This window comes from Myotis lucifugus, unplaced genomic scaffold (assembly GCF_000147115.1).
Source record: "Myotis lucifugus unplaced genomic scaffold, Myoluc2.0 scaffold_94, whole genome shotgun sequence".
Lineage (NCBI taxonomy): Eukaryota > Metazoa > Chordata > Mammalia > Chiroptera > Vespertilionidae > Myotis > Myotis lucifugus.
The window spans coordinates 3,942,921-3,961,883 of record NW_005871142.1 but is presented as its reverse complement, the minus strand read 5'-3'; the positions used below and the strand labels follow the sequence as shown (position 1 = coordinate 3,961,883).

Genomic DNA, 18,963 nt, shown 5'->3' with positions numbered 1-18,963 from the left:
TCATCTGTCAAGCTTTCTCTTATTTCTCTCATCTTCTCTAATCCTAAAAAAAAAACCCTGAAGTTCTCTTTTGACACAATAAACCAGATGTATATTTAATGTTCTATTAGCTAATATTGCCTGTGGCTATTTGACCACTGAAATATATGCAGGACAACTGTGATAATGCTTTGACCTTTGTCAGAGTGAAAATCATAGCCAGTTTCCAGTGTTGGACGTGGGAAGGAAGCCTACAATGAACCAGAATTAAGTTATTAAGTTGTCTTGATTTGCCCATGTGACTGACTAACTCAAAAAGGATAAGAATGATTGGGGGCTAAATATGTCACCTTAATAGGTCTTTCATCATTTCAGGTAAAGGGTAAACTAGGCAATATATATATAATCCTGACCTGAGATTATTTTTTCCATTGCTTTTTAGAGAGTGGGAGAAAGGGAGGAAGATTACTGCTGGGTGTCTCCTGCAGAGGTTAGTGCTCATAGTTACTAGGTGTTGTGATTTGGGATAAATTAGGTCAACCCTCTGACATTCAGATTCTTTACTTCCAAATGGAGATGCTCCTAGTGATATCTAATAATGTCAGTAAAATAAGTTAACATAAGAAAATGCAACAAATTGTAAAATGTATGTCAAAGGAACTTACACTCTTACAGCAGCATTTCTGACTGGAGCTTGTGTCACAGCATCAATGGTGATTAGCTGTGGGAGAGCCACTTCCTTCTCACAGGGCCTTGATTTCTTCATCTTTGAAACCGGGGAACAAATTCCTGCCTTGTCTTCTCAACAAGCTATTCTGAAGATACCATAAAAGAAGTGAAATGAACATTTTAACTAGGAAATGTGTGAAAATATCAGGTATTGTTTTCATCATAGTCAGCAACATTGCCATCCCGGAAGGAAGTCACATGAGCTGTCTACATTCCCTCTGTTTTCTCCCTTTCCACTCTATCCCTTTCCACTTCCCCACCTCACCTGACTCACATGTATACATATTTCAGGTCCCAGGTAATCCTTTTATCCTCTCCCTGAACCACCAGCCCAGTCAGTGATCTCCTAGGCTCTCAGTCACTGTACACCCAGCCCATGGACATGGGACTGCCATGGCTCCCACCTGGGGACACCCAGCCAGAGATTTATTTTGGGCTGACTTTAGGAACAAAAAACAACTTGACTTTGTCCAATAGCAGGGAAGTTCGGGGAATTTCTGAATACAATCATTATTGTTTCTCACAATCTGAATGATTTTCAAATCCATGGTTTCATAGATGGCTTCTACTATTTTTATACTTGCTAGACATGAGCCAGGAATATTGCAAGATTGGTACATTATTATATTTTTATTTCCATAAAAGTTTGTTTACATAATGACAATCTTTGATATGCAAGTGATATGTCATTCCAAGATGGATCCAAAGAAATAAAAACACTTGGGTAAAAATCTACAATATGGTAAATTTAAGACTTGATTTCTGACATCTTTAAACTTCTTGTTACTGAAGACACTTCCTGGATTGAATACTTCCAGCTTTATTCATAAAAAGAGGTATGTGAACCAATTTTATTGATTTTTAAGGTCAAATCCCTTTTGAGAGTTTCAAAGCTTCAGAGCAATGTAATGTGGAAGTCTCTTCCAGATAACTTCCTTTTATCTCTAGTCTCATTCTTCTGTTAATGTGTGTTTAATATTCATAGATTCAAATTATCAGGGTAAAATATTTTATCTTTTCAGTTTCCTAATTTATTCTTCACTTTGTAGTGAGGCAGAAAGAAAAGACATAACATTGGATGATTGCTGGAGTTTGCCTAAATGTGTAGATCATTTTTTCTCTCCAATATAATCTTTACCATTAAAGTTAGTGGCTATTTTATAAGTAATTTGAATCAAATTCTCAGAATTTATCCATCAACTCATGTACAGTTTGATTCCATTCTAGTCTAGTCTCTTTTTACCTTTGCAAATTGTTCTCTTTACTTTTTAAATGGAATTAAAAGAGAATAGTTTTTTCATGTAATTGGTCCCACAGCTTTCATACCCTCTTCCCACACATATCCCTACCCTCCATGTCACTGAGTGAGTTTAGGGCATAATTTGCTAATTTGGATATTTGAGCTACTGGTCACTGAGTAGGAAAACTCTGTGATGTTCCAGGTTCTCTTCAAATAAAGCAATATTGCAATTTTAAATTATAATTATTTAACAGATTAATTGGAAGCTTCTCCTACCCTCAGTATTTGGGAGATCTTGTGGGTTGAAAAGACTTTTGCTCCGTGAAACCAAAGATTCCACTTCTGTAGGTACTAGATTCAGAACGAGGAAAACAAAAGCAACAAAGCAGCACAACCAAGCCAATAGCTGGGAATATTAGCTTTCCCTTGTTGTGTAACAAATGGCCACACACTCACCAGCTTAAAAACACACTCATTTATTATGTCACTGTTTCAGTAGGTGAGGGGTCTGGGTACAGTGTATGGGGTTCTCTGCTGAGGGTCCCACAGAATGGAGTCAATTTGGGGCCAGGTGGGGCTCTCATTTGCAGGCTCTGGGGAAGAATCTGCTTCCACACTCTTTCAGGTTGTTGGCCAGATTTAGTTCCTTGTGGTTGTTGGTTGTTGGACAAAGGTCCCATTTCCTCGTTGGCTGTGGCCCAGGGTTGCTCGCTGCTCCTGTGGCCACCCACATGCTTCCTCTGGCTTCCCGTGTGCCTCCCTCCATCTTCATACAGCAGTGGCCCATCCAGTCCTCACACTTCCAATCTCTCTGACTTCCCCTTCTGATTTTAAGGATGTATGTGCTGCGATCAAACCCATCTGGGTAATCTCCCTATTTTAAGGGCCATATAGCATAATACAAAATCGCAAGCCTGAAGTATCCTCTTATTCATATGTTTGAAGAGTTAGGTCAGGATAACTGGGGGAAAGAGATCAGTTTAGAAATTCTGCCCACCACACTGGGGTATGTATTGTTCCAGGTTTTGAGGAAGTTTCGGACACCAAGAGATTTCACCTAGAAGATGGCATCTAAGACTAAGACCCTGAGTGAGAAGGAAGGTTCTGGGAAACAAACAGGAATATTTTAAACTGCAATGATGAAGGCTCTGCAGTGCTGCTGGGATAAACCTACAGGAGAGGCTCAGATGATCTAACAAGGAGAGAAAGCAGCAAGGAAGAAATAAACACAGTTTTGTTAGGAAGGATCGGAAATGCCAGGCCTCGTATTAAATAAACTGACATGCAAGTGAATAATCAGTGAGGAGGCCGAGCACACAGGATGGGAGAGCCAATGAACACAGGACAGAGAGTCCTAAAGGAGAATCCCAGGTGATGGGAAACACCGAGTAAACAAATACCCAGCTCAGAGCCAACAAGCTGCTTCAAGGCTGAGAAGTTCCAAGATTTAGAAAATGGGGGTGGGCTGTAGGGTGGAATCCGGACATTTCACTGGTCTGGCTAGTAAGTTGAAAGGAGAAGATATATATTAGCTTTAAGTAGGACAGCCAAATAATTCCATTACAAGGAAATATAGGCCACAAGGCTGAAAACTAGACATCCTGGACTAGGCATCTTTCACTTTTCAGCCTCCTGGAATGTTATTGCAATTATAAGGCTTTATCTTTTCCCAACTCCAGGAAAATAAAGTGTAAAATATTAAAGATGATGAGAATCCTTAGGGATCATCTAGTCTAATCTCTTCTCATAACCTGGAAAAGCAAGGACCAGAGAAAGAAAGAAACATATCTGGGTCAAGCAGTGAACCTCAAGAACAGTCAGTTCTAGGGAGAGAAGCCTTCTACTCTCCAGCCTGGTGTCCTTCCTAGCACAGGGGACTATGTTCCTCTCTCTTAACAAACTAGCCTTCGAAGGTATATCTTATGCTGTTTAATAAACAGCAACTAAAAAGTAGGTTTTGCCCAATGTTGGATACTCTGTAAAACATCATTGTGGGTCTTCTTTTAGGATTTTTATAAAAGCTTATACATCTGTATTTCATGCTGTCCCCCCCTACTCCTTAAGAACAACATTTAGTTTTTCATGCAAGAAATTTTGGAGTCAGAGAAAGATAAATATCACATGATCTCACTCATTTATGGAATATAATGAACAACATAAACTGATGAACAAAACCAGATCCAGAGACAGAGAGGCATCGATCAGACTGTCAAACCTCAGAGGGAAGGTAGGGGAGGGTGGGGGTAAGGGGAGAGATCAACCAAAGGACTTGTATGCATGCATATAAGCCCAACCAATGGACACAGACACCAGGGGGCTAGGTGGGAGGGGAGGGGGTATAAGGACATATATATTATACCTTAATCAATAAAGAAAAAAAGTATTTAAAAAATTTTTGATTTTACTTCAACTCCCAATAGCTTTTAAAGTGTAAAGATGTCTGTGTTGGTCAGAATAGGTCTTACAATTTTATCAAATAAAAATATTTTAAATAACTTCATATGTGAAATAAAAGTTTATCCCCCATCAAGTACTAGGAGCATGAAATGTGGATAGTAATGAGATGTGAGTTCTGTACTGGAACACATACTTGATAAATAACTAGCTGTATGAAAATACCTCGGTTCCTCCTCTGTGAAAGGTAGAAGTAGGAACGAGTGGTAAGTGCCACATGCATGGGTGGTGAGCTGTGCACTCTAAGCTTTAAGGGAGTGCTATTCTCACTGCCATCTGTAAGAATGGGCTCCCCATGAAATAGGATATGGTGTTATACCGGAAAAATGCATCACAAATGGGAACATTTTTAAAACATTTTGAAAAATGGAAGATACTATTAGACCACCCCTCCCAATAATCATCTCACATTTGACTGTAAATTTTCAGAAATCTCCCTTGTTGGCTGAGAAGAATAAAAGATACTCCTTTTGTTCTGGCTGAGAAGAGCCCTTTTACTGTTGAGATACCATCTTCACTTAGTGAGAGTCCTGCTGAGTAACTGTCCAGCTAGCAGTCAGGGGCCTAGCGAAGAACCCAACAGCAGTTGGAGAAAGGAGAGTGTGTAGTGATGAGCTCGGATGTCTTAACATAAACAGAAGAGAAGCCAAAAATTGAGGAGGAGAATACACAGGGAGGAGTCCAGTGGGAAGGCTGTATATTCTGTAGGCATGGTGACAAAAACAAAAATTAAAAGTGCTCAAAATTAATCCAGCCAATTTTACTAAGAATAATACTGTCTAATTGAAAAGAACTCAAGTGGAAGGCGTATCCCCACATGTGCATATCCTTCAACATTGATTCTTCTAATGACTAATGCAGATTCTTTTCAGATTTGGAAATCACCTTGGGCAATCAAGTACTATGACAGATATTTGAGTCCTCTACTCCAAGACATACAGGAACATTAATAGAGAGAGTTATGGATTAAGAGAGAGGAGGGAAGGAGAGATCCAGAACAAACTGTCAAGCATCTTTTTGCAGGTTTATATTTTTATATTATCTAGTTTTAGAACAAATAATCAAATAGGAAAGTCCAATGATTTTAAAGTTAGGAAATCTGTTTCAACTTGATTCACACCCCAAGGTGACCCACACACTTCATTCAGCCCCTGTAGCTCTACAAATGCCAACTATCTCCTTAGACAAGATCTAGCCTCGGCCACTGGAGGGACAGGTGGTGTTTTCTACTCTAGAACTACTGATCGCAACAACAAAAATGGCCCCTGTTGCACTCCGATACTTGGCAGTAAAGGAGCAATGGAGCAAGCAGCCACATCTTGCTTTGGTTTGGGGAAAGCGCCCTCTGCATGGCTCTTTGATGGACACTGTAGAACAATTATCAGAAATTAAGCTGAATTCATGCATTTTTTTTATGTTTCTCAGAAAAAAAGCTATAGGGAAAGTGAGCTCTTCATCCATGAGCATGTATTCATTAATTCAAAATGAATATAATAAAAATGTACATGTTATGAGGTAGGTGCTGGGAATGAACACAACACTGAAAAATAGAGCCATTCTGCTCATAGAAGTATTGAAAAGAAGGATGAAATGTAATGGTTTCTCAGGAACCTTAACAAATAAGAAATGATATGAGATTTTTGCTGCCATGGATCCCTGCCAACTGCAACGGGAGTGATGTTTTTGAATGTTCTTCCCATAGCTGACAGGTAGCCACATGGGGATTAAATGAAATAACAGCTACAAGGTGCATAGCGTAGTGGCTCATATTATCAAATGGATGCTCTTTGCCACACCACAAGTGCTCAATAATGTTAGTCCAATAATTCATGGACTCATGTATTTCCAATTGCCCAATTCCTTTCATTTACGGGAAGTCCCCCTTTCTCACATGAATCATATTTGTTCATGATGATGCCAGGCTATGTACTTTGGGCACATATGGAAACAGATCCACTTCTGTGGGGCTACTCAATCCCTGCTTCAACCACCAGGATCTAAATCCAGATGATGATACCTGAAGTCCCAGGCAGGGAAGGGACAAAGAGCATTAGCACCCAAACAAAAACTCAGTCATTAGTGTCTGCTGTTGTTTTCCCACCCAGTTATCTTGCCTGTGCCTCCCTGTCCAAGTCCTCCACCACCACACCTACCCTGTGAAAAATGTCAGTGTTTGGGGGCATATTTACTTAGCCATCTACTCACTGGCTCTGGGATTCTGTTTTGTTAGATCCTGTCGTCACCACCAGGCTGGAAGCCAATGTTTGTACTGGGTGGGAGTTAGAAGGAGGCATAAACAGAATCAACCCTCTTGTGCTTTAAAAAATCAGGCTAGAATTATATACATATTTCATGTCAGAAAAATAAAATGTGTCTTGGCAGTGGATGGGAAGTTGGAGCGCTTGGAGGGGGAGTGGAGAATTGGCAGAATTGCTCCCCTTTTCCTTGGCCCCCCGCCTGACAATCATTCAACTCTTTGCTCTTGGAGTCAGCTCCTTCCCCCTCTCTGAGGCCTTCCAAGTGCTACAACTTCCTTGCTGTCATCCCGCACATGTTGTCAGAACCCAGAATGGCTTCAAAAGGAAGAGCACTTTTACAAAATGGTGTTCATTCCCTGAATTGCTTAAGTCTGGCTTCAAGTCACTGGAGTGAATCTCCTTAACTTTGATTTGAGGAAAAAGCAATGTTCATACGGCAAGACCAATTCACAGGAGGATTAGACGAGCTAAAGGAGAACATATTTAGGAATTTACCTCTTCGGAAATGGAAATCCCATTTCTCAGATTTGTAAAGCACTAACATTGTTATCGCCTAAAAAATATTTTGCTAGGTTTCTCTAAACTCAGTTGTTTCCCTCTGGCTTGAGTGGTTCTGTTTCTCTAACTCCTGGTGTCATCTGTGAACACTCAGAGTTGCAGTCTCTTTTGAATTGTTATCTGTACAAAATGGGGCCCTTCCCCTAGTCCTTGAGATGCACACTTTCACTAACCAGCTCCCAATGCTTCCATTGAGTTCCCAAGAAGGGCCTCTCCATTGTATCCTGTGTTCTCCCTCAAATTCCCCAGGAAGTGCTGTTCCTCATCAGGGTCTTGGAAACCCTGGAGACTTCTGGTGATGGGGCTATTTGTGTTCGTGAGACCCTTAGATACAGGTTCTAGAAGGCAGAGATGAATTTTCATAGGCCTGCATGGCAGCTTCCAGGCCACTGCTTTCCCACCCTCCCTGAGAAAACTCCTCATTTGAGACTCAGGTCACTAGCATGCTCTCATCTGTGTGTCTGCCATCTGCCAGCCTCTGTATAGGTCATCCCCTCATATTTAGCACCTGTTTCGTAATGTGGCAGAACATCTTACTCTCCATCTTAAATTCTAAAATGCAGTGGTGACTTCAACCACAATCTTAGAACCTCGCTAATTTGAATGGACCATCCTCCCCACTAAACAGTTCCCTATAAGCCAGACCCTGGATTCTTCATCTCATAAAGCATTCTAACCCCCACTAATATATCATCTTTGGAACCCCACCCTTCTAGCTTTGTTTAAACAGTGCAACAATATAGTTTAGTAGAGAAAGATATCATTCAAATCCAGGTGGCATATGCAGATATCAAAATGGAAACAAATACTATAGTTAGCCCCAAACAAAAGGTTTTGTTTGGAAAGAAGGAAAAGCAGTGGGAGGGAGCGGGGGAAGGAAAAAATAACGTGAGTGTTGATGACCTTTCCTCCTGCAATAAATGTCTACCCCTTTGTATTGGGGAACAAATTTAATACTTACTAGCAAATAAATTAGACTCAACTCATTTCTTTATCATTTCTGCTATGTCTCCATAGACTTGCAAGAAGGGATAAAACTGAAATCTTCCTATGTCATGACTTCTTGGGTTGTTTGTGGTAAAGAACTCGCCTTGCTCCACAGGGCCAGTGACTGGTCTTCCCAGCCCCAGTCCCACGGACAATCCACCAAAGGAAACCGAAGGTCAAGTGCTCCATCCCATTAAAAATGTGTGTGCACTGTTCCAGACCGCTACACTTTCCTTTTGACATGACTAAAATAGGAGGCTGGGAAGCTTGCCTTATCTAGAGTTGAGTCCCAGATCTTGGCATTGTCCAAAGCAATCCAGGAATTCAAGTTACACTAATGTAATCTTCCTTCCTGAGCCAAAAAAAACTTTTGATGAATCTTCTACACTTACTTTGTAGGCCATACATTCTCCCCCAAATGTGAGTGTTGATGAACTGGAATCGACTAATTTCCGAGAATTTTCAGGGCAAGGGAATAGCCCAAACACTTCTGAATGTTGCTGACTTTTTGTTGAATGGCTAAGCCTCCCTCAGCTCTGTGTTGTCAGCAGAATTAACCAGTCTATATCATTTTTTATAGATTGTGAACAGGGAGGACCTCCAGCCTGACCCCCGCCGGGCCCCAGTAAATCTCGCAGCGCACAGTTAGAGACACTCTTCTAGGCTTTGTTTTCCTACCAGTCCATCATCTCCTCCCATGCACTTTGGAAACTAGCAGAACTTCTTTTCATCTGAGGTTCACAGGAGGACTTTTGTAAACATCTGCTGAAGATCCAAATAGGTTATGAAGCGGGATCCCGTTTGTCATGTGACCTCCAGCCGCCAGGAACATCTTACTATGTTCAAACAGGGTTGTTTCCTTGCTTGAAAGACTCTGCATTTCCTGCATGTGCCCAGTAGCACCTTCCTTTCGCACACTCACCCTATGGGATTGCTTCCTCTGGATGACTCCTTTCTACTTAAAGTGCCAACACTTCACTTCTTCCTTTATTCCAGTTTGTAATGAAGTCTTTCAAAGTGGGAAGGAATTAACGCAATCGCAGGCCCTACCTCCATTTATTTGAAGATTACTTCATCTTTTTATCAGCTGGGTTTAGAGGCTCTTGGAATATTAACTTGGAAATCTCTTGAGATCTTTATTCTTAAAATGGTCTATTCCCAGGGTCCATACAACAGTGTTATTCTTATATTAAGACCAATACCTCATTCTATAGAATTGAGTGAGAAATAAATCCATGTTCATTTTGCAGATAGGCTGAGACTTTAAAGATATTTTCTATACATAGCTGCCTACCTTCACCTCTCACCCCAGGAGCTGCCTGTTCTGTCTTCCCTTCAGGAGGTAGAGTTGGAGTACACCATTCAAAGTCTCTCGCACCAAAGATGAAGAAGACAATGAGGCAGAGAGGTCCTACCAATAACCATATGCTAGTGGGGGCCCCTTGGGCTTCAGCTCTTTCCCCCCAGCCCTTCTCCTTTGTTTATAGAAAACAAAAACGAAGTGGGAAACATTACAAAATATAAAGAAAATGACAATGGGAACGCATAAGCCACAGCCATGGCTAACTATTATTCATGTTTTGATGAATGTCATGTTTTATTATGAAAATTATACTTTATATAATATGGATTAAAATTATATAAACTTTTGTATTGGCTTATTTTTATACATAATATAGCACAAGTGTTTTTTCAACATGAATAAAACTGTAATTAACATATTTAATAATCAACTAATGCATTATTAGCAAATACATCACAATCATTATTCGTTTTGATTCTGAAATTGTCTCAGATTTGGGTTAAGGGAATTCCTCAAAAGCTTGCTTCTAAGTTCATTGAACATATCTCCATCACTATTGGGGTTTTTTTAGCTCTTATATTCTGGCTTTCCCACCAAAAATATTCCAGATTTGTTCTCAGAGTTATCCTGCCCTCAATCGGGGTTTGGTCATTTCTCCAATGAGCCTGGATTTCTTTTAGAGGGAAATATAATTAATTCTAATTTTTTGAAAGGCAAATGCTTGTTTTAAAATTTCTTTGGTTTTTAGTGAAGTTAAGTTTTTCTCTAAAATGTATTCCTTGCTTACATTTCTTCTTTCATTATTCTCTTTTTAATTTAATAATATTTTTAAATATTTTTATTGATTTAAGAGAGAGGAAGGGAGACAGAGAGAGAGATAGAAAGATCAATGTGAGAGAGAAACATCAATTGGTTGCCTCCCTATACGTACCCTAGCTAGGGATCAAACCCACAACCTGGGCATGTGCTCTGACCGAGAATGGAACCAGCGACTTCACTCAAACAACTGAGCCACACTGGCTGGGCTGAATAACATTGTTTAGAATACTTAGAATACACACTAAGAATGACATGTATTTTTACATTTAGATTAAACCACCTGTTTCTAAAGGAGAAATAAGTTTGTAATTTTACTATTCTAAATGGTGGTTAAATCCTCCAAAACACTTTCCATAAAACTGTGAGAGACATGTTGCATAACTCAGCCGTGTTTCAGGACATCATCTCGATGGTCAAATTCAGATCCTCAGCCCGTGGGAGCTGAGTCCCTGTGTGGAGCTTCTTGCATTACAGAGGCCAGGGCACACCTGCCTATGGGGTAGGACTGTAAAATATTAGCTGGTGGGAACAGCAATGGCATTGGGAGAAAAGAATAAGTTTGAAGAGAACAGAATCAGTGACAGTGGAAGGAGGCATCTCTGAAAGGGAAGGAACGGATTCTTTCAGAAGCAGTTATGGGAAGAAAATGTCCTTTCTCCGGAAGTACCAGTTAGAAAGGAAATCAGAAAACAACAGTGGCCATTCATAAAGAACTTGACTTTTATGGAGAACTACCAGGCTTTTGAAACATTCTATAAACACATATGGATGGGAGAGAGTATCCCTCTGCGGGCCTAGAAACATCTAAATTACATGGTCATCACTCTTAAAATGAAATTACAGCGAGAAAATTAAATAGCAGATTCTATTTTGGGGCATGTACACCAACCATAAACTCACATGTTGAAGTCTACATGTCATATCTGAGATGGATTTGCTGTCAGAAACACTTTCATCTCACCCACAAACATCAGTGACCTCTCAGGCTGCCCCTGCTTGCCCTGAGACACAGAAGTGACTAAGAAAACACTGCACCCACCTCAGCTGACCTGTCGTCTGGGCTCCCCACCACACTGGTCCTTCGATGGCTGCCGAAGCTGCAATCTCTTGACTTTCCATTTCCTGTGAAATCACAGAATATATTGTCCATTTAGGAGACTCTTAGCCAGAGACACAAGGGCCATCAAAACACTCTTCAAAGTTTTCAGAGAGGAAGGAAATTAATTGATTCTGTCCCTGTAGCTACCTTGCTTTTTTTTTCTTTCCATTGCTTTTCCTTTGATTAAATTCCATCGCTCACTGGAACCAGAGAGCCTATCTTCTCACCAAGTCATCATAGCCTCCTCTGTATTACATTTCCATGCTAGTGTCTCTTTAAAAAAAAAAGTAAAACTAATTTTGTTTATTTTCTTAGGATGTAATTGTTTTAGAAAAGTTGGAAATGCAAAAAATATATAAATAGGAAAATACAAGCTACCTATAATTCTAGCATCCAGAATTGACCACTGTTTACCTTTTAATGTGTATGCTTCCATTCACTTTCTCTCACTCATGTGTCTTCTCTATGTGTCTTTATGTGATTCTGTCTCTACCTCGCTGTCTGTAAGTATATACGTACAGAGAGAGACAGAGGCAGGGAGAAAGTCCCTCCAAAGTGTGTGTGCTTGTGTGTGCATGTACACACGAGCAAGGAACAAACTTTTGATTTGTTAATCTACTGAGATTCCAGATTTATTGGTAATAACAGACAGAGATCATCCAAACCAATGCTGTTTTTCTAGCTGAGGTGGTTGACAAACAGGTGTGCACAACTGGAATGGATGGATGGAGGGTGAAGGAGAAAATGGATGTGATTAAACAAGAGGGAACCAAGAACACACCTGTGATAAGTAGGCAACCAATTTCTGAGTGCTTCAGAGCCAAACATATTCTAAATAGTTCACCAAGGATTGGGAAACCACAGTCAGCCTGCCGATAGGTCATTTCGTTCCTATATTATTTCTCAAGTATTTGTTCATGGCCTGGAAGGTGTGAGCCCACAGGATAGGCACCAGCGATACATTAAGGATTAATGCGGTCCCTTCTTTGAGGATGCGGCTGACGATCAGGAGAAAGATAAGCTTCTTTATAACTGTCAGCAAAAAGAGCTCTTTCCAACAAAGAGCTCTGAGGAGAAGGAAGAATTAAGGGAAGAACCTAATAGTCTCAGATCCCATTAAAGTCTACCAGTTGTTTTTTCCTTTCCCTGATAAATTACTAAGGTTTACAATGAATTGTCCTTAAACTTTTGCCATCTTTTTACTTCTAGCTTCTAAGAAAACTCTAAAATCTCTAAAACTGATCAAAGTTATCAGCGGTAGAGAAATAAAGTTAAGAGCCCAGATAAACCAGTGATTGGAAAATCCACACTCTTGTTTGACTTATCTGACTAGCTGTATTTAATTAGAGAAGATTCCTTACAACTTTCAGAAAATTGGGGTTTTCATGTCAGAAGCCCCAGGCCTTACTGTGACTTGCCTCATCTGCTTCCCCGAGCTGCTGAGCCAGACTCGTGCCAGTGGTGCAAAGGCAATGCGGACATTTGCTGAGGGAGCCCTGTCCAGTGCCAGGCAGGACTGAAGTCTTCTCTGCCCTGGGCTGTGCCAACAAGAGTCTCATATCAGGCCCACCTGCCTAACCAAGAGGAACCATGGCTACCATCCATTTACCAACAGTGGGTAGTGATTTACCCATAAACCCTTCTCTCCACACTTCCGGCGAATGTCTCTTCTCTTTTCTATATGATGGGAATTACCTTCCCACATGAATTCGAGCATGTGGAACCAGAAACCTGCTTGTGCCCCTCCACGTGGGCCACATGAGACACATCCCTACCCTGTCAGCACTCTGAGAGCCTGATCTGGACGTCACCTTTTGCAGTTTGAACCTCTTTGCCTTGGAATGTCACACCACACAGGAGAGCAGCCTAACGGTGTCTGGGTTACCTTATCATTCAACTTGTACCTGTATCAGAAAGTAAATGAAGAAAAGGTTCAGAAAAGAATTGTGTATATCCTTCAAATCAAGAAAACACCGAGATGCCGTCTGCTCAAAGGGAAAGTGATGTTTTAGCAAGAGGCCTGAAGTTCTGGTCATGTTAGATGGTATTGCCCTGGGGGTGGAGGCCAGGAACATTTGAATCTTCCCCTAATCTCCCAGTTCCTTCTTATAAAGTCCCTAACGGCATTATAAAAACAAGGGACAACAGCAAAATGGGAAGTTAAAGTACACGTTATTATTTGCTTGGTCAACGCCAAATAAACAAATACAGAACTTTCTGGCGACGTGTCTGAGGGACATGGCAGATTATCAGATCCCAACCCAGACCCCAAACTCTAAAATGACTATCTCATCTTTGAATCTTAACATCCTTGGGCTGCACCCATGGTGCAGGAAAAGCAAGTTATAAATAAAGAATGTACTGCATGGAAAAAGAAATAAAGTTAACCCGGAGACATTTCAGAGACAAACACAATCTTTTATGAAACCAAACAAAAGAAAAGTTCTCTACCATAAAACAACAGCTCTATCATAAAAAGTAATCTCCCATCTCTAGGCCGATAAGTATCCTGGACCTAACTCCTAAGTGATAGAGAAGGATCGTGGGTTCTAACATCCTCCCTGAGGATAAGAAGAGAAGAAATCGGAGACCTCCGGCCTCTCACTGACCTGGCCATGTGACTGGAGGAGAAAGAAAATGTTGACACGCTCTGCACTGCCCGCTGGTGAATATCGCCCAAACGGCAGGAGGCCCCCTGGCATGGTTAGTTTGGTAACCGTTCTCTTAAAAAGAAGTGGAAAATGGGACAAGAGGGTGAAGGGACAGGTTTGCCAAGCCCCTACACCTCGGGGATTGGTTGGGAAAAGAAAAAGAGGGGGCTGTTATTTATTTTAAAGGTGGGTATTTTGTTGCCACAGTCACTACAATTACTATGCCCTGATGAGCCTCTTACACGTTGGAGGGGCATTTTGTAGGAACTCCTGCAAGTATCACAAATCCCATGAGTTAGGTATTTCATCCTTACTCTGTAGATCAAGAAAATGTGCCTCCGAAAGGTTATTTTGACCAAGTCTCGTAGCTGTTAAATGTGACCTTGAAGTATCTGAATACAGAGTCCATCCTATTTTTTTAATGGGGTTATAGAACTGCACTATTAATTAGAACAGGTTTGGAAATCACTTGATTTTTTTCTTATTAGTCATTGCAATGTGGCCCATAGGGAAATATTAAAGAAGATAGACACTGCGTTATATTTTCTGTACACAAGTGGCACAAAGCAGGCATTGTTCGCCATGCCCTTTGCAGAACTCTCTCAAAGGTGTCTTGATACTGTCAAGAACAGAAGCTTCTTCACACTCAGAACTTCTACCTCCTTCCAAAGGAAACATTCTTTCTTCCACGTACACATAATCACCTTTATTCATATGCTTACTCACCGCAGAGGGCTAGGTACCAGGGTTAAAACAACTATTTAGTGGAAACAATGGTAGGAATATGTGCATATATACTGTATTAAATATATAATATACTCACTGCCCATTAAGGGAGATATGACTCTCCTCATTAACAGGTTCTATAGAATTGAGGATTTCCTGTTGTTTACATAACTGCATATGAATGTACCATCTAAATATTCATATATACATACAGATAAGAGCATACACATATGTCCACATTCACATAGCACTCACTATATGAATATTACTGTTGTTATAATTGAGAAACAGGTAGATATCTAGTTTCTGGGATGTAAAGAGCTGGAAGGAGTGTCACTCCCACCCTTACAACCAAAAAGCCAGAAAACTACAAGTTCACAATCCTTTTTTACCATATCAGAGAGTGGGGTGAGTAGAAAGAAGGGGTTGGGGAGAAGGCTATGCCTGAAGGCCTCTCTCCCCTTCCCATCACCCGCACAGTGGTTTCCCAAGTTAATCTCTCAGGTCACATCTGAGACTTTTTCTTTCCTTCTCAAACTCTGTCTCTTATTTCAAAACCCAGAATTTTAAACCTGCTGAGAAAACACCCCAGATCATCTTAGTTTGATTTTTCCTTTGAAAAAGAAATTAACCTTCTCTCAATAAATAGGCCACCATTAGAAATGCTGGGTAATTTTATACCATTCAAATTTTTTCAAAGAAAGGCAACATTAAAGCACAAGTGAAATAATGAATAATGACAGGGCAAGATTTCCTGTGCGTGTTGTTCCTTTGTTTTTCTTTTACCGATTATTCCCATCTTTATAAGATGGACAATCAGTTTTCTTATTCACCTTCAGCCACCATCCCTGTAAATCACACCCCAGCCACACAGTTACTCAGCCATTCTCCAACCAGGCCATGCCTTTGGTTGTCTGTTTCCTCTCTCTGGAATAACAGCCTCACTGGAAAATTCTACCCAACCTCCAACATGTATATTGTCATTTTCCCTAACTTCCTCGGGGATTTGAACTCAACCTGCCTTTCCCTTCTCAATGATGTACGTACACCAGCTTCCACTATCATAGAAGCTACTGGCCAGTTTTCACTGTGGTTGTTGACAATGCAGTCCTTCCTGATGACATCATGCCTCTGACGGTGTGGATTGTCACACGTTCCCTTGTATCTGGGCCCTGACTGGCACCTCATAAATGTCTGAGAGCCACGTAGAGAGAAGGGACGTACACGTCACAGGAGAGCTCTTTCCAGCTCTTCACAGGCCTTGTGTGCAAGGACAGAACATATTCATTCTCTGCAACTTGCCAGTGACCCATTGTCTTTATAGGAGTGAGCTCTGGGACAAAGGCAGGCACTACAGTTCAGTAAAACGAGTACTGAAGGCTCACTAAGGTGAGCTAATTTTTTATGGGCTGACATTCAGAGAGTTGTTTGGGAAAGAAACTGTTGAGGATAATGGCTAACCTCAAAAGCGTCCAACCTTTTGTTCACATGAACCAAACTCTAAGCCACAATTCAAAAGCCAACACTCAAGCAAAGTCAAGGAAAGCACTCAGAAAAGCAAAGCACACACCTCATTTATTCACTTGGCCCCTCACCAAAATGCTCTATTGTTGCTTGTCATGTAACAGACATGCAGGAAGCCTCAGCTGATCCATCCTCCCAGTCCTGAAGGTGGGGAGGAGTCAATGGTGCCCATTCACTGGACACAGATTTATCTGGAATGGCTGGATAAGGCCTCGTGCCTTCCCTGTTCCCTGTCTGGGTGGCTGCTACCTCTTGCCTCAAACATTGACATCTAAACAATCAGCAACTTCTACCAATAACACTTTAATAACCTCCTTCACATTCTCAATGTAGCATCTGAAACTCCATAAACAGGAGTGAACTAGTAGCAGTCTGAAGTTGTCATCATTGACAGCTTGTGATTTATCTTAACTCTCCCTCGCCATTTGGCCACGACTTTAAGTAAACACTTTCCGTCTTCCTCATGTTCTCGTTACTGCCACCTCCCACTAATAAGAGAGACTGCCAAGAAAAGCATCCAGACAGTTCATTTACCTCCCAAACTTGCCTGAAAGTAGCCGCCCCAGTTTAGACAAGGGGCGAAGCAACTACTGCACATTTTCAACAGATGGAACAATGCTTCCCAAATTATTTACATTAACATTATTTGTTTTCAGGATGTGTGGAACGAATGGGTAGCTGAATGAAGTATTATGACGCGAACTGAAGACACCAGCAGTTCAGGCAGCCCGTTGATGGTGAGAGATGGAGATGGGCCACTTTGCTTTCTAAGAAGCTGAGGAGCTTAAGGTAGTCTGTCCTCGCTAAATTCTTGGTACCGCCTTGTCTGTCAGATTTGGTTCAAATTCATAGGGAGGTTCCTCACTTAAAGCATTGTGGCCAGAAGACCCCAAGACTGTCTCCTTTTCACCCATCAGCCAGGGGATAAGATGGGTCAAACTAGTTGGCTGCAGTGCTATGTAGCTGGCCACTAGAAAGATAGGTCCCGCCCACTGAATTTCCTGTGAGTATCACAAAGCCATCTCTAGTAGAAATTAAGACACCTTCACTCACTAAAATGATGGAGCCCTTTTGTGATTCAGCCTTCCCGAAATTTTTAATGGCCTGCCCACACACACCCAAAGTGGCATTGGATATCCTAGAGAGGACCGTCATGAGCACCATTTGCCTAGCTGTAGTTCTTTCATACCTTTTCAACCAAACCAAGAGGAGAGCAGCATGGTCACTGGCAGATGGCTGGCCACAGACAGGAAAAGGGTGAGCACAGACCTGCTGTTTCTTCAAGTGCCCATTCCCTCAACACATACCCCGAGGCTGACATCATGGGCATTAGTGAGGATCGGAGGATGCCAGAGCGAGCCCTCTCAGTGCCAAAGTCAATCTTGTGGCAGGAGATTCCAAATTCTGTTTGCGAACTCACATGAACATTTCTCATGTGGAATGTCTTAAATCATCATGTATTTATTAAGTGTTTATTGCGTACATTCAATACCCAAGGCTCTGTGTCAATCTGGTTCCATGGGGGATCCTTGAAATGCAGTCCCCTCCGCAGTGGAGAGGTAAAGTGCCATCAGAATGCTAAGTGGTAGACCTACAGGGGATCTCTCAACTGTCCTGTGGCCCAACTGCCCAGGTACCCTATTTGCCTTGTCCTTGGTGCTCGTCAGAGGACAGCAGAAGGTGCAGTGGTCTGGGCTGAGGTTGCTTTATTCTCACATCTGCCACTGCAAAGAGAGGAGACCCCAAGCTGTGCAAGCCCAGTCAGGGAGCCTACAGAACAACGGGGAGAGTGCAAAGAAGCTCCAAGCACTGTCCCCGGATTTGTCATTAGAACATATAGGGTTTCTGGTTCTTCTCCCTCCCTCTTTCCTCTATTCTTCCCTTCCTCTCTTTCTGTCTTTCTCCTTCTCTTTAAGGAGTCCTCACAAATATCTCATTCTGTCCTAGCCTCCTGTTAAATCCCGAGTTTCTCATTCACAGCTGAGTTGCTTTCTCTTAAATGGCACCCCCTTTGCACAGAGCAGTGATGGGTTAGCCCAAGTGAAGAATTATCGCATTCTTATCTAAGCAGCCTGGCAGGCCTCACTGCATGGGCTGTAGGGGACCCAGAGTGGACCAATGACCACATGTGGGACTTCAGCTCCTATTTTGGGAGTCTATATAGTTTGGGAGAAAAAAAGACACCTAAAGTGGCATGTTGCTCTTATCACTTTGACACATTTATAAAAAAATATGTAGAATTTTGATATAATGAAAGGATGATATAAAGTTTCTATATTTATAAAGGGATTAATACTTGAAGTAGCAAAACCCTGCCACACACTCTCCCAACAATCCCCCCACCCCCACCAAGGAAGTCTCAGGCCACCAGGACCAGACCACAGTCCCCACCTCTCTACCTCCCTACCACCCCCCCCACGACTCCTCTACCCCCGCCCCTTGTCCTGGGCCCTCTGCAAACTCCTGGTCAGAGAGAGCCTTGTGCCCCAGGAAAGTGTGTGGGCCTGGGCTAACTTTTCCCCTCCCTCCCTGACCTCAGCGCTGGGTCTGCTCAGTGTCCTAAGTACCTGAGTCTGTAGAGGAGGGCCCCTTGCACATGAGAATCTTTTAAATCCCTAAGGATTTCTGCTCTCTGA

The 18,963-nt window shown here is 41.7% G+C and overlaps 1 long non-coding RNA gene across 1 annotated transcript in view; it reads right to left on the bottom strand.

Annotated features, from left to right (window-relative positions):
* Window positions 1–704: 704 nt before the first annotated feature.
* Window positions 705–18,963, bottom strand: part of LOC111826659 — a 149,745-nt gene continuing 131,486 nt past the window's right edge. The window contains exons 2-3 of the long non-coding RNA XR_002830010.1: window positions 11,367–11,449; window positions 705–794 (exon numbers count right to left, since the gene is read on the bottom strand). This is a non-coding gene — a long non-coding RNA (uncharacterized LOC111826659). The remainder of the gene's footprint in view (window positions 795–11,366; window positions 11,450–18,963) is intronic.